The 14,916-nt window shown below is 42.9% G+C and overlaps 1 protein-coding gene across 2 annotated transcripts in view; it reads left to right on the top strand.

The window, feature by feature from the left end:
• Positions 1-14,916, top strand: part of SUFU (SUFU negative regulator of hedgehog signaling) — a 103,285-nt gene that overhangs the window by 8,321 nt on the left and 80,048 nt on the right. The gene's annotated exons all lie outside the window — the stretch shown is intronic.

Here is a 14,916-nt window from a genome sequence, read left to right as displayed (position 1 = left end):
TAAGAGAAGCATACATTTCTAATTGTTTGACTTTTTTCGTCTGCAGCAATTAAATAATTATCTTAGCTTGTTGGTGTGGATGGACTTCAGCAGACATTTTGTATTAGACCAGGCAAGTGGTGTGATCTAACCTTAGTTTTCTCTGTCTTTTAATCTTACTCCTTAACTTCACTTAAAGTGAGTATCGTAGCCAAGCTGTCGTGGGGCTGTGAACATGGCCTTTTAGCCAGCCAGAAATGGCAGAAGATTTCTGCTGCCACTGTTTAGTTAAACTGTCTTTGTACTGTTTCATAGTTGCAGGATAAATGTCCTTGATGAATGGTGCAGTAAAGGCCACCAAGTTTTCCTTCTTCGGTCTGTTAAGATTAGACCACCAGTGAGGTGCTTCTCTTGCAGCAGCAGTCAGGCAGTTTCTTTAACATTACCCATGTAGTTTTGTAGAAATCCAAGGAAGTTTCCCCTGGTTCTTTCTTTCCCCATGTTTGTGTTTACAGAACTGTTTTTCAGAAGATAAGTCTCTTAAGACTGAAGTTTATACAGGACCCTAGCGTGACAGTGATCTGCCTGAGACATTTATCCAACGTATCTACTGCCAGTAAACGTCAGTCATTAGTTGTTGGGGCAGAAGAAAGGTAGGGCAAGTGAAAGAAATGAAGTGAAATTAAAGGCTTTCTTCCCTCACTTTCACAAGAGCCCCTGCCATGGATATACAGGCCTTTGGTACCTTTGTTCTCAGATAACTTTTCATCTTTGTCACTGAAAATAGAATGCTGCCAGGATTAGATGACCTGTGTTTACCCATCTGGTTTTCATGGGAGTACTTTTGGAAGGAGTAGGTGCTGTGCTGACTTCCTCTCTTTGGTAACTTGTCAGCCTCAGTTTTTCTGTGATGAGTCTCTTCTCTTTGTTCAGACTCTTTCTTGATGGTTTAGAGTGGGAGCAAGGAGTGGATGTAAGGGCCTCAGCTGAAGACAGGAAGGATGATGTGGTTTTATACATGAAGCTGCACATTATGGCCCTGGCACATGCTCTGGCTTCTCACTCTCAAAATTTGTCTGCTAGACCAAAAAGCGTTGTTCTTCTGTGGTGGACAGCTTGAATCTGAAGGAATGAAACTGTCACACAGGTGAAATATTGCAACTTCCCTGGCAGGAGACTTCCTAACACTTCATACTGTCATATGGTTTGGTCTGGAAATTTTGCCTGAGGTGGTGGAATATGCCTTTTGCTGGCTGCAGGGCACAGAAATTAAACCCTTATCTCTAGAAATAGGTTGCAGGTGACTTCCAAAGCCTGTTAGATGAAACAGGAACAAAAACTGTGCCATGCTGTGGGAGGTCTGAAGTCCCTGAATGCCCTGTATGTACATGAGCCTGGGAGGAGGCTTAGAGCTGGAATGCCATGGCTGCTTCTGGCACTGTGCTGCAAGAGCCTGCTGCAGCTGGGCACTGCTGCACTGCTTTGGGGATCTTGTCTGCAACCTTTTGAGGACAGACCTCAGATATATCAAATGATCTCGTGCCCTGAATATATATATTTTTTTTTTGTGTGTGGCTGGAACAGTGTTCCTGGCTCCACATTAGGTGTCTCTGTGTCATTCACCCTTAGATGTTTGCCTGTCTTCAGTCTGTTGCCTGTTGGCTTTATTCTGGCCTCATTATTGGAGCTCCAAAACTTAATACTACTGTGCTGTCAAGAAGGCTATTTCTGCCTTTATGGCAAGAAGTCTTAATATACAATTATGTGTGTGAAAACCTGCCAAAACCTACACATCTCTTATGTGCTGAACCTGAAGTTAGCATTGAGGACAGGCAGGGAGATTATTTCCAGAGAAGGGCAACAAGGCTGGTGAGGGGGCTGGAGCACAGCCTTACAAGGAGAGGCTGAGGGAGCTGGGATTGTTCAGCCTGGAGAAGAGGTGGTTCGGGGGAGACCATATTGCTCTCTACAACTACCTGAAAAGAGGTTGTAGCCAGGCAGGGGTTGGTCTCTTCTCCCAGGCACCCAGAGACAGAATAAGAGGACACAGTCTCAAGTTGTGCCAGGACAGGTTTAGGCTGGGCTTTAGGAGGAAGTTCTTCACAAAAAGAGTGATTGGCCTTGGAATGGGCTGCCCGGGGAGGTGGTGGAGTCACCATCCCTGGAGGTGTTTAAGAGGAGGCTGGATGAGACACTACCATGGTTTAGTTAACTAGAAGGGTTAGGTGATAGGTTGGACTCGATGATCTTAGGTCTTTTCCAACCTGGTTAGTTCTGTGATTCTGTGCTGAGTTGCAGTTGCTGTTCGCTAACTGCTCTTGAAACCCAACTGCCACACGAACAGCCTGTCTCCAGACCAGCACTTGGTGCACACTGCAGGGGTGTAGTGCTTTTCCTGTACACTCAAAAGGCTCTTGTTCTCCAGCAGGGAATTTAAGAAAGCCTTTGTTTAAGAAAATAGGTATCAGTCTCTTTGTTACTTGAAGGATTTTGGTATTCTACCGTCTCAGGTAAAGTGTGATGCAGGATGGTTATGAGGAGTGTAGGGTAATAGGAAGTTGTTTAAATCTTGGGAAGACTTCCTTTAAAGGTGGTGTAGCACTGAACTCACCTGCCCTGGCCTCTGAAGGTAGGAGTTTGTGGAGTTGTTTTCTCGTTTTCCAATTCTGTAGAGTGCAGAGCTGGATCTGCTCGTATCAGTCAGCAAGGTTCCTGAAATAGGATTGTGTTTCCATAACTTTGCTGTGTTTCATCCTTTAGAAAGTGTAAGAATATTACACTGCCAAAGGTCTTGACTTTTGATAGTGTATAGTCTATTTCTTGTGGACCTCTTCAGGTAATATGGTACAGTCTAGACCAGTTATAATGCAGCAGTAAATGAAAAGGACTGTTTGTTTGGGGTTTTATTTTGAGTGAACTGGAGGCCCTTGTATTTTTATTTATAATGAAATAGCAAACAGATGTAGCAATATGAAAATGCTGACTTAAATTTATATTTTTTAATAAGAACCTGAAAAGTCTGAAGTGGAGCTCTCCCTGTGCCTCCTTGTTGACAGATTTATTTTCAGTTAAAGCAGTACTATTTCCTGCTCTGCTTAAGTATCAGCTACACTCTGCTTTACAGAACTTGTCAGGTTTTAAAGAGTCCACAAAATAAGATGGAAGAAATCTAAGAATTTTGAATGGTGAAACCTTTTTCATTTAAAACCACTCAGTGTTTCGTGGTTTAATGGCAACCATGACACCAGCTGTGCTGGGCTGATTGCACTAAAAATTTAAACTCATGACATCATGACAGCATTAGGGAACCACAGGCCTTTCAGGGGAATTTTCACACCAAGCTGCTTGCATGGCAATGAGTCTCTCCAGACAAGCACGTTGCACAGCTTGAGGCACAGCAGAGATCCTACCAGGACATTTTTTACAAGTTATGATCAATTTTTAACTTTTTCTATACTTCAGAATCAAACCCACAGTGTAACTTTTAAAATGTATTCAGCAGGGTCAGAGTCGAGCCTAGTTTTGGACTATTCTTCCTTTCTGAAGAGATCCTGCACTGCAGTGACAAATGTGTGCATAGTGTGTGAGCACACTGACAGAGAGCATCTGGCCAGTGCAGTTGTGGGAGAGGGGACAGGTCCTGCACCCTTCTCACTCCCTTGCGAGCAGCTACTGCCCCACAGTAGGAATGCAATGGCAGATGCCAATGTCAGGAGGTCTAAGACATCTTTCTGCAATTGCCAGGCATGAGAGTGATTTCTGCCTACATGGAGGATGCATGCCTGAGGAAGACACTGTCAGCAAGCATGGATGGACTCAGGCTCAATCAGTGACAATGCCAGCTCCTGCTACTGTGATGCTATGGTGTGCCTCAGTCCTGGGTTGTGCTGACACAGGGCTTTGCAGGACTGTCCAGGGAGCTGGGAAGTGATGTGTGTTTTAGCCAGACTAACTTCTATCTCCAGTTCTCTCTAAAGCCAAGGCTGAATCTTCAGTTAATCTGTTCCTGTAGCTCAATTGTTCACCCTTTTTGTTAACAGCTTCAAAAGTGCATGGAAAATGAGATCCATGATGTGATAAAATTCCTGAAAACCTTGAGTATGCTTATTTGTGTTAAAATTGCAAGGTTGTGATTCAGATCCACAACAGAAAGCAAAATTTACATTATGGCTGGGTTAAGAGATAAGATTTTTTTTACTTGTAGCCTTCCCACATCTTGAGAACATACTCTGCAACTGTGTTTTGATGTTTAGCTTTTTATGCAAGTTGCAATGGAGTTTCCTGGTCTGCACAAACTTCACATTGACAGAGGTGGTGTTCTTTGTTTTGTTTTGTGTTTTTGTTGGGGTTTTGTGGTTTGTTTAGGGGCAGGAGTTGGCGGATTTTTTCCTTGTTTTACTCCTGGCAGCTAGCCAGCAGCCAGAGCAGCATCCCATTTGCATGAAACCAAAAAGATTACAGCTGCCTTCATCTTCAATACAGATGCAGGGTACCACCCGTGGAGACAACAGGTTCCAACTTACTGTGGTCCTTTTGATTTGAGCTACTTACTGTTTGGATCAGGATGGAGCAGGGCATGCTGGGATAACATGTTGTCTCTGTGGGTGGTGCCTCCCTATTAAAGGTGAGGGTAAGCATGGGGCTTTCAAGATCTCCAGTCCAGCTTGTGTTCTGCTGGCTTGTATAGATCCTCTGAATGACCTTAACTTGTGAAAGGGCAAGGATGCTTGTTAGAGCTAGGAGGAAGAGAAAGAAGTGCAAAACTGGATCAGGTAACAAACGGAAGGCTTGCAGAGGAGTGGATGTTTTCTGGAAGGCTTTTTCCGAGTATGAAAGGAGTTTTAAAAGAGTATTTAGAAAATAGCCTAAAAGTTGGAACAAGTGCTCTCTTTCCTTTGAGTGCATGCTGGCTTCTCCTTTGAGCCTGCATGAATGTAAGATGGAGTAGTGCTGACAGCTGTCACTTCAGTGGCCTCTTAGTTCTGTAGCCTTTCATAAATTTAAAAACTCACTGCCCTGAGCTTGCCAGCGTTCAGTCTTAAATTTTGGTATTTAATGGGTCCCTAAGTGCTTCATAAACCACGTCTGAAGCACTGCTGAAATACTACACCATACTCCAAGGTGACAATGAACGCTTTTTGAATTGTAGAAACTGATTCTACTCTTCTTTGTTTTCATGAAAATGCAATGAAGTAAGAGGCCTTTGGGAAGATAGTAAATCAGAGAGGGGGTGGTGATTGTTGTGCATCCATTTTCCAGTTAAGATTTTGTAGAGTTCAATGTGCTTACCTTGGAGACATGAAATATCAAATCCATTCAGTTTGGAGTTGAGCCTGGAATTTAAGGAAAATTATTTTATACCCAAGGTGTTCTTTCCCCTTTCATGGTGACCAGTTGCTTTCAAGTGTGGTGTTGAAGCATACTTCATACAAAGAAACTGGATGATGTTCTTAAATAATAGCATGGATGTGTAAACCCTCCCTTCCTCATCCTAATTTTGCTTCACTAGGTTGTTAGCTCTAAAGCTGAAGGCTGTGTGGTAGTTAATTCAGCAGATAGAATAGGGAGGTGAGGTTGAGTTTTGGGGATGTATCCTCAAGTTAATCAGCAAACTGTGGTTCTGCTCCAGGACCAGACTTTTGTGAGATGAGATTGTGGTGGGTTTGTTGTGGGGAAGAGCCACAAAGGCGGTGAAATTCTGGGGATTTACAGTCACCCCGAGCGAGGAGTAGCTTCTCTGTCCCCATAACTTTCTGCATTGTGTTGCCATGGCTTCATCTGTGGGAACTTAACTTGTGCCAATGCACTGAAGATTTTTTTCTTCTGTGTACCATTGCTAGAGGTGGAGTGTCTGCCTCAGCTAAAGGAAATGGCATAAGAGGACATTGTCAAGCATCAGTTCAGGAAAGAGATACAAATAGCTAGGACTTGGAGGAGGGAGAGTCCAACATGAGCACCATACTCTGGACTTCCTTTTCCTTCCTAAGTATCTTGTTTCTGTCAAAAATTGTTCCTGAATGTAATGCTTATTTTTGCCAGTTGGTCTTTTTCTTTCTGAAGCAGAGGGAAGAGGAAGGTTCATGGTAGAATGAGAAGGGAGAGGCCATGTGGTTGGGGAGTTCTGTGTATTTCCTTTTAATAATAGCTTATTTGAGAATTCTTCAAAGGTTAAATTGGTAATTTAGGTGCAGGGGGACAGCAAGGTCTGTTTTCTAATGGGTTTGTCTTATGGGTGATATTTTTCATGTCTATGAAGATAGGGGTTAGACTGAGTTTTTCCAAATAATGAGGGTTTTTTTAACAGATCTCACCTATGTGGATCCTATGGTGTCTAGAAAGACACTTATGCTTCTGCTGTAACTGGTTTACTAAGAGAGCCTGTAGATTCTCCTATCTGACTGGTTGCTTTTGTCTGCCATGGAGAGATGTGGTACCTGGGGGACAACTCTTCCTTTGAGGGACGTGATTCAGTTTGAGCAATGAGTTCAGAAATCGTGGGGACATTTTAAAGAAGCACATGCCCAAGTGTTATCACTTAAGCTTCAGTAACTTATGTCCCAGGCCAAAAAATTGGTTAAACCAAGTGTCATGTCAATTTACATGTCCCATTGACTGTGTCCATCCAACAGCTGAAGCAATGCACCAAGACTAAGACTTGTGTTTCTCTGGTGGAGGCAGACCTCCCTTGAAGCTATGGTCATCATGGGGAAATCTTTTTTTTTTATTTCCCTGTTCACAGGCAGAATGTACTTGGATTCCAAATGTAATTTGTTGGAGGTAGTTAGCATCATTAATAAGATGAAAGATGTAGGCCACCTATGGAGAGAAGTCTGCTTTGTGCTGTGGTCTATCTCTGCCTGTGGAGGTTGTGGGGCAAGAGCATGCTTGAACTGTGATAGATTTGGATTTTTTTTTTAAACACTGAAGGAAATTCATTTAACATTTACAGCACAGTAGTTGAATTTACAAGAAGGACTGTTTTCAATTAAAAAAAAAAAAGGAGAAAGATTGGAAGTGGATTTATAGCTGAGTGTTATTGAAGGCAAGCCCTGCTTCCTGTTCAGTAGCGCATCTGCGCATGCATCCCAGTAAGCTGAGCCTCTCTCTGCCATGCAGAGGAAGGGGCACAAACTGAATGATTTCTTTTTGTCAGCAGATCTCTGACATTTATGATCCTGACGTATGGGAGAAGAGTTGGCCCAAAACAGGGTTTCCTTACTCTCATCTCCCAGCTGGGTTAGTGCTGAATGACGTGGGAGAGCTTGCAGGCTCTGCTCTCCCAGAGAGTTTGGCTTGCTGGGAAGAGGAGTGACTGAGGATCAAAGTTGTGTCTTCGAGTGAAAGATTGTTTTATGTGATAAAACTCTGTTTAGGATGTTCTAAAATGCAAAAATTAAAAGATAGTGGACTTTTTTTTCAGTGAAACATGAAGGAAAAAGCATGTTTTGAGCTGTGCAGCCATTTTGGCTGTGAGTTCAAAAGAGGGTTGACTCTTTGGTTTTTATCCTTTTGCTGCCTGGAATAATAACACTAACAAAATGAATATTTGAAGAGATGCAGCTGAATGCTCTTATACCTAATCCCCTTTTTTTCCCCCCTGGACACAGATTCAGCATTAGGCACATGCCTTCTGCACTAGTACTAGAAGAGTCTATGTTTCTTCACGAGAGAGTGGCTACAATTGGTAACCACAAATTACCACTGGTAACAAAATTAACAATTTTATTTGAAAATTTGAGTTATTGGTATTTCTCTGTCCTAAGCTTGAAGCTCCATGGCAATTACCTAGGTCAGCTGCCTCTCTACTGTCATCTCAATTTTGAATCCAAGCCAAATAGGCAGTGACACCAGACTAACAAAAGAGGGCTGTAAATCTTTGGTGGTCTCCCATTCAAATGGTATCCCCTTCCTTAGACAAAGGAGTGGTTAGAACTCCTGAGTGCCACTCTGCCTCCAGGGATGGTAAACAGGGAATGGATCATCTGGTAGGATGCATTTTTTTGATCACTTGACAAAGCTGGGTAGATGGGATACCACCTGACAAAGGACTTAGGTTTAAAAAAAGTTTTGCAAGGGCTCTTAAGAACAAAAAACGAAAGAAAAAGACCAGAAAACTGGGTTTTGTTTTGGTTTTTTTCAAGATCTAAACAGGGTGGGCGGAGGTGAAGGGGGACTCGACCATTCTTGGGGAGCTCTGATTTAAGCTCGGAGGACAGAGACAAGGGAAGGAGGGAAGAGTGCACAGATGGCTCATTGTTTTGTCTATCTCAGCGTTCTTGCACTGCCGAAGTGAAGGGCAATTGTTTTAAAATCCCTTTTGCAAAGAGTGCTGTTTGCTTTTCAGCTATCCCTCCTCCTTGAGATGCAAACTGTAAACCAGAGGGCCTGGTCTTCTACACCCGTTTGTTTTGGAGTGTCGATGCGCTGTCCAGGGGACCGGGGACAGTTGCTGCCCTGCAGAGCATCACTCCTATAAGGGAATGGGGGAAGAGTACTGTGGGAAGTGCACTACAGCAGCTGGTGAGAAGGCGAGAACAAAAAGATGCACTGGAGAGGCTGATGGGGAGCAATGTCTGGCTTGGGGAGCTTCCCCAAAGCTGTGAAATGTGGCATTGCTGACACATACCTTACCTGCGATGACATCCAACATGCAGTATTGTTTTCTTAAACCATTTCATTTATTTTTGTAACAAGTCATTCATTAGTGTAGAGAAATACTGCCATTTCTATACTGTTATTCTTTCTCCTGCTCCAGTTCCACTGGCATAGCTCCTTCCCCTCTTCCCCTGTGAATTGTTGTGGCCTTGCTGGAGCTGGGGCCTTTTTTGGTGTAGTCGCTGAAAATAAACCATAAAGGCGGCTGTTGTTATGAGTAAGGCTCAACAGGGGAATTTTACCAGTAGAACTACAGCAATATAATTATACTGGTCGACTAGTTACAGTAAATTTCCTCATGAAGACAAGCCTTAAATTGACGTTTCCTAGTTAAGTTGAATCCATATGTATGACTTTATTATGCACAAATAATTATTTTTTACCCAGAAGTGTAACATTAAGCAGAAAAGCAAAGAATTTAGTGTTCAGGGATACATGGAGGATTGTTTGTAATCCTGGTGGTTCTGAGATGTAGGCTGAGCTCTGGGTATTACTGGGCGTAACTGAAGTGGTTTGGCTGTGATGCAAAAGTGTTTTCCCGCTATTGAACTTTTTAGAGATAAGCCTAGACCCCTTGAAAGGAAGTGGAGAATAATGCTTTTTTCCCTCCTTTGCTTGATTTAAAGAGGCCAAGATTTATCCTTTTAGACTTTGTCTTGCAACAGACTGGAGTACATGTAAAATCCACAAGCCAAGGTGGATTTTTACAGATCAAGTGTAGTGATCTACACTTCTTACCTCTGCAAATTTCCAGTGCTTCAAAGGAACAAGAGTCTTGCAGGAAAAGCTCAACACTTAAATGCAGATTAAAAAAAACAACAACAATAAAAAACCCAAACAAACCCCCCAAAACAAACAAAAGCCCACAAATCAAAACCAACTGAACAAAGAAACCCCAAACCCAACAAAGTAGACTTAATTGCAGCTGTCTCCTGTTTCCCTTTTGGGAGTCTTTCAACAACAGTTTGGTGCTTTCTTTTCTCTGGATTTGCAGCTTGAACTCCTAGGGCCTTTCCCTTCTAATTGGTTAAGCTCTCTTAGGATGCTCACCGCGATGTTTTTGAGTGCACCTTTTGCAATTAAATGTGACTATGTAACAGCCCAGCAGCTGAAGTGTTGTCTTGATTTCCACAACTAAATAAATCAGAGGTTAAATTCCAAATCCAGCAGGGTGCTGAAGTGCCTAAACACGACTTGAGTTCCTAAAAACTCCTAAATACCTTCTGTTCATCAAGCTCATATATCACACAGCCCAGAATTTGATTGTATGGAGTCCTAAGAAGGCGCTCTTAAAAGGTCTTTTAAAGCTGTTTCTTGCATGACTGTTGTTTTTAGGTGTTCGATTGATTTTGACATATGTTCTTTAGTCAGCAGGAAAGTAATGGGAAACACCAGTGTTTGTATTCTGTGTAACGTGTTGGATCCCTGATTTTCACCTGAGTCTTTTAAACAATGCTGCGAGCAAACTCAACTGCAGCTGTCCGCATAGCTTCTGGCTTTGGGTTTTTCTCTTATTCTTTACACCCTCCCATACTGCTTTTGAAAGCTGCTTTTGTTATGCGAATGGGTTCCTCCCAGCAGCTGCAGAACTTTACACAGTAAGAGCTAGGAAGGAGCCAACAGACACTGCAAGGAAAGTTGGTGTCCTTTTCCCAGCTGCTCACTAAGCACAGCGGTACTGTACTACCCGCTCATGCTGGCTTGAAATGGTGCTTGGTTCTCTTGCTTGATGAGGTTGCAGCTAAGCCTTAGGTGGAATTTTGAAGATGTATTACCATTCTCTGCAGGCTATGCAAGGACCAGTGTATCAGAGCTAAGGAATAGCAAATGGGGTCTGTATGCACGTGAATGGTTCGTGCAAATGGGATCTGTATGCAGGTGAATGGTTTGTCCTCTTTAATGCACTCTATGGCACAGTGACCATGTGCTGTGTTTTCAGAATCACCTCCAGCTTGGACCAAATATTAGCACTGGTCTGTCGGACCTTGAAGAAATGAAGTAGTCCTCAGTTGCATCATGCTGCAGGTGGTGGTTGAGAACCTGATCTCTTGGACAACTTAACTAATTTGAGACAGATTCTGGTGGCTGCAAGGTGGTAGCTCCTTGGGGAAATGTGTGAGCACTCAAGCTGAAAAGCATGACCAATCCTCCTTTGGTGTGAGGGTTTTTTTTTGGGTTTTTTGTGTGTTTGGTTTTTTTTAATATGTATTGTGGGAATCATGAAGATTAAATTATTTGGTCAAAGCATCATCTACTGGTACAGCTACATCCATCCATCGTAAAACAGAGAATCAAAAGTAAACAGCCCTCATCTCTTGCTGGGGCAGAGAGTGATGGATCCCATGCAACCTCCTGTTTCATATTTTGTTGTTTTAGTCATTTCCCGTTTTCAGTATTTGTCCATGCTGTGCAGAATGTGGAGTTAATTTTCTAGCTTTTGTGACCTTGATAGATGCAGTATAGAAGCATTTCCTATATGATGAGTGTGTCATGTTACACTTTGAAGCACGGAAGTATCATTATTTTACATCTGAGAGTCAAATTACTAAGTAACTTTTTGAGGAGGATGGGAAGTTTGTAGCAGACAAGAGATTCAAACTTAATTTGCCCTGATTCAGTTTTAGGACTTCAGGAGTATTCTGACATTTCTTGACTTAGTGTTAATAATGAAGCAGAGAGATCCCTTTGACACTGATAGGGCCATTATATCCTTTTGTCCTTACCTGCAGGCAGTATCCTTACATGTATAACTATGCTGATGCTCTCCAGAGTGACACAGTATCACAGTATCATCAGGGTTGGAAGAGACCTCACAGATCATCAAGTCCAACCCTTTACCACAGAGCTCAAGGCTAGACCATGGCACCAAGTGCCATGTCCAATCTTGCCTTGAACAGCCCCAGGGACGGCGACTCCACCACCTCCCCGGGCAGCCCATTCCAGTGTCCAATGACTCTCTCAGTGAAGAACTTTCTCCTCACCTCAAGCCTAAATTTCCCCTGGTGTAGCTTGGGGCTGTGTCCTCTCGTTCCGGTGCTGGCCACCTGAGAGAATAGAGCAACCTCCTCCTGGCCACAACCACCCTTCAGGTAGTTGTAGACAGCAATAAGGTCACCCCTGAGCCTCCTCTTCTCCAGGCTAAACAATCCCAGCTCCCTCAGCCTCTCCTCGTAGGGCTTGTGCTCAAGGCCAACACAATAATGCTTCCAAGCCTCAAGATCCTTCAGCAACTAAGTGGGATCCTATTCTTCTCTCAGATGCTGCTGGTTTCATGGCATGGATAGCTTAACCTCAAAGGAGCAACTTCTAAAGTGCCTTAACTTGCAGTGCAGTACAGTGAAGTGACCTGATTACTGATGGTGGTTTACTTTAACATGGTAGTCTGGAGAAATAATAGTTCAGGAGCTGTTTCTCCTATAACTGGGAAGGAGATGTGTATTTCTGTCAAAATGGGTTTTAACTCATGTGGTTCAAGAATTATCAACTGTCGGCTCTCCCAGCTCAGTTTTGGATACAGAGTAGCAGTAGTAAAAGTTCATACCTGTGTTTTTGGCTGCGATGCTTCATAGGATCATTTGGGTTGGAAGAGCTTCCAACAGCCTCCCTGGATCTTGTTCCAGGATTTGATTGCTGTCATGTAGGAAGGTTTACAGTTACATGTAACTGGAGTCTACCTTTGCAGTTTTTCTGTGCATCTGTGGAAAAGGTCTGATGCTCCTTCCCTTTGCCGTCCCAATAGGTGAAGCTGAGCAATAAGATCTCCCCTCTTTCAGACTTCTCTGAACAAACTCAAGCACCCAGCCTTTCAGTAGGTGACTGTAGTGTGAACACATTTTAATGACAATTGTGTGCCAAGTGTTTCTCACGTTCCTGACTGATTTAGATGCCTAAATAGTGGTTAGTCAGTTACATCTATGAAATGCACACCTTTTCTGTGATGATTATGTCTAAAGATACTTGGAAACCTCTACTGTGTTACCACATAGTTTAAGTGACGCTCTTAAGACAGTTATGTATGCAGATTTAGGAGCAAGGTTGACTTGACTCTCTTGCCTGAAAGTCTAGGGGGAAACATCAGTTTACTCTTGTATCAACAGTCATTTTTTACAGAAACAGTTTTCTGAAAACAAAGCCTAAATTGTGACTCTCTAGCTGAGTTTTGAAGAAGCCAAATATAAAATGTTTGAAATCAGTGTTTTATATATGTGAATGAAACTTAAGTTTCCTTTCCCTCCTCTGCCCTGTAACAGCACTTCACCTGCAGAATGATGGACCAGTGAAGCACAGTTCTTTCATATTGGCCAGCACAAATTGATTCACAAATTTTACTTGGAGCTATCTCAGTGTAATTTTTCTAAGCAGATCCTACATAAGTATTTCAGAAATCTGAGAAACCTGCCTCCAAACAACCGCAGGGCAAATGCCCCTGTGTCTGTTTGGATTTAAATGTTGAAATAGTGCCTTAAATTGTTTGTAGACTGTTGTTTCTAGAAAGGGCTTACATTTGGTTGATGTGCTGCAGGAGCGAGCTCTAAGCAATGGCTGTGGGCCGTAGACTGACATCTCAAGTACTGTGTGACACTCGCTTTCTGACCTTGATTTTACGCAAGGAGGAATCTTTGAGCATGTGTTGGTTTTGCATTGGTATTTCCCTGCTTATGCATAAAGCTTTTTCTTAAGACAAGTCAGAAAAGAGTCCAGTAAGGTGCTGTACACAAGTCTGGGGTGGTGAGACCTCATGGAATTTCCTGTTGAGTGCTCTGAAGAGATAACCATCTGACATCCAGATAACTACCCCCTGCTTTTCTCAGATGTTTTAATGCGTTTTTCTTCAATATTGATGCTTCTTTCAATGCCACAAGACAATGCAGGGGAGTATGCAAGTGAGCAGGTGGGGTTTGGTCAAAACTTTCCTGCATACTTTTTAACCTTTCATGTAGGGGGATTACTGTTTTCTTATGAAATTGCTTCACAGACTTCCCTGTGTGCTGTCAGGCTCTTGAATGAGACACTTAACATTGTTTGAGACCTGCACTAAAAACAACCATTTCCTGTTAGGCAAGATGTTGGAAGCACTAGGCGGGGTACCTTTGGGTTTTTTGTTGTTGCTGTTTTGTTTTTTTTTCCTCCCTGAAGCTCTGGAGTCTGCAAGTCATTGTCTTATAGTGGGAAGGCATTGTGTAGTGCATCTGGAGCTTGAATTCAGAAGACCGACTCTCTGTAGTCTTGTTTGGGGCACATCAGCTCTAGCATCAACTCGGTGGCTGTAGCAGCCTGCTGAAGGCTTCTCCTGCGATGCAACATTCGAGATCATCTTTTGTGATGGTTACTAACTGTGCAGTGTTAAAACCACTGGTGAGAGTACTTGAAGTACTTTGGTCTTATCAATTAGATTTTAGCCACCGACCATCAGACTGGTTTAACCACCTTCTCCAACTTTTGGAATCTCCTGATAGGCTCATCTGGAGTACTAAAAGCTGTGGACTGACAGTTACTGTGGTACCTTTTGCTAGTTTGGGTTTTTTTTTTTTTGGTGTTTGGTTTGAGGTGGTGTTTTTTTGCAGGGGGGAATGGTGGTAAGCGTGGAGGTGAGGTGGTAGGACTGAAATGGTTTTCTGATGGAAGTAGCAGCAGCCCTTCTTGATGACAGGCTTAGAAATGTAATGGTACAGTATTTCGGGAGCCTTCAAAATGGTATCAGAAAAGCTCAGCAGCAGCAAAGTAGGAAGCTTTGTATTTGTAGAAGACGTTGGAGAAATGCAATGAGCGAGTTGAAGCAAAAGATAGCTGAAGTGAATTCACAGAAGTAGTGGAGATGGAGCTGAAAATTGAAGCTGGGACAAGCTAGCCCAGAGTACTGCACGCCTGCCTTCACTTCCCAGAAGAGACCTGATTTGTCTTCCTGGAGCTGCTGGGAGTAGACCTGGAAAATGCACTCTTAACTTTCTTCTTGATCTCTGGCTGAAGTAATGTTAGCAAAGGGCCAGCATTGCCCTACGTAAACTCCCTTTTTCAGCGGTTGGTTCACTGAATATGTTTATATACACATACTCTTCAACTCTCAAAAAATAAACACCTAGTACACTCTGCTCCTTGTCCAGACTGCAAAGCTTTCAAAAGCAGAATTTCAGCAAAACAGCCATTTTGTACTGCAGTGAGGCAAACCTCCTCTGGTTCCTTGCAAATGCGAGAATGAAAATGCATTAGCAAATAGCTTTGATTTAAACTGAAAAGCCTCAGGTTTTCAGAGCTGCTTTTAAAGCAAAGGGCTAGTTTGGCTTT

Source organism: Pogoniulus pusillus, chromosome 6 (genome assembly GCF_015220805.1).
Source record: "Pogoniulus pusillus isolate bPogPus1 chromosome 6, bPogPus1.pri, whole genome shotgun sequence".
Lineage (NCBI taxonomy): Eukaryota > Metazoa > Chordata > Aves > Piciformes > Lybiidae > Pogoniulus > Pogoniulus pusillus.
Note: the sequence above shows the minus strand (reverse complement) of the source record. Positions and strands in the feature narration are given on the sequence as shown.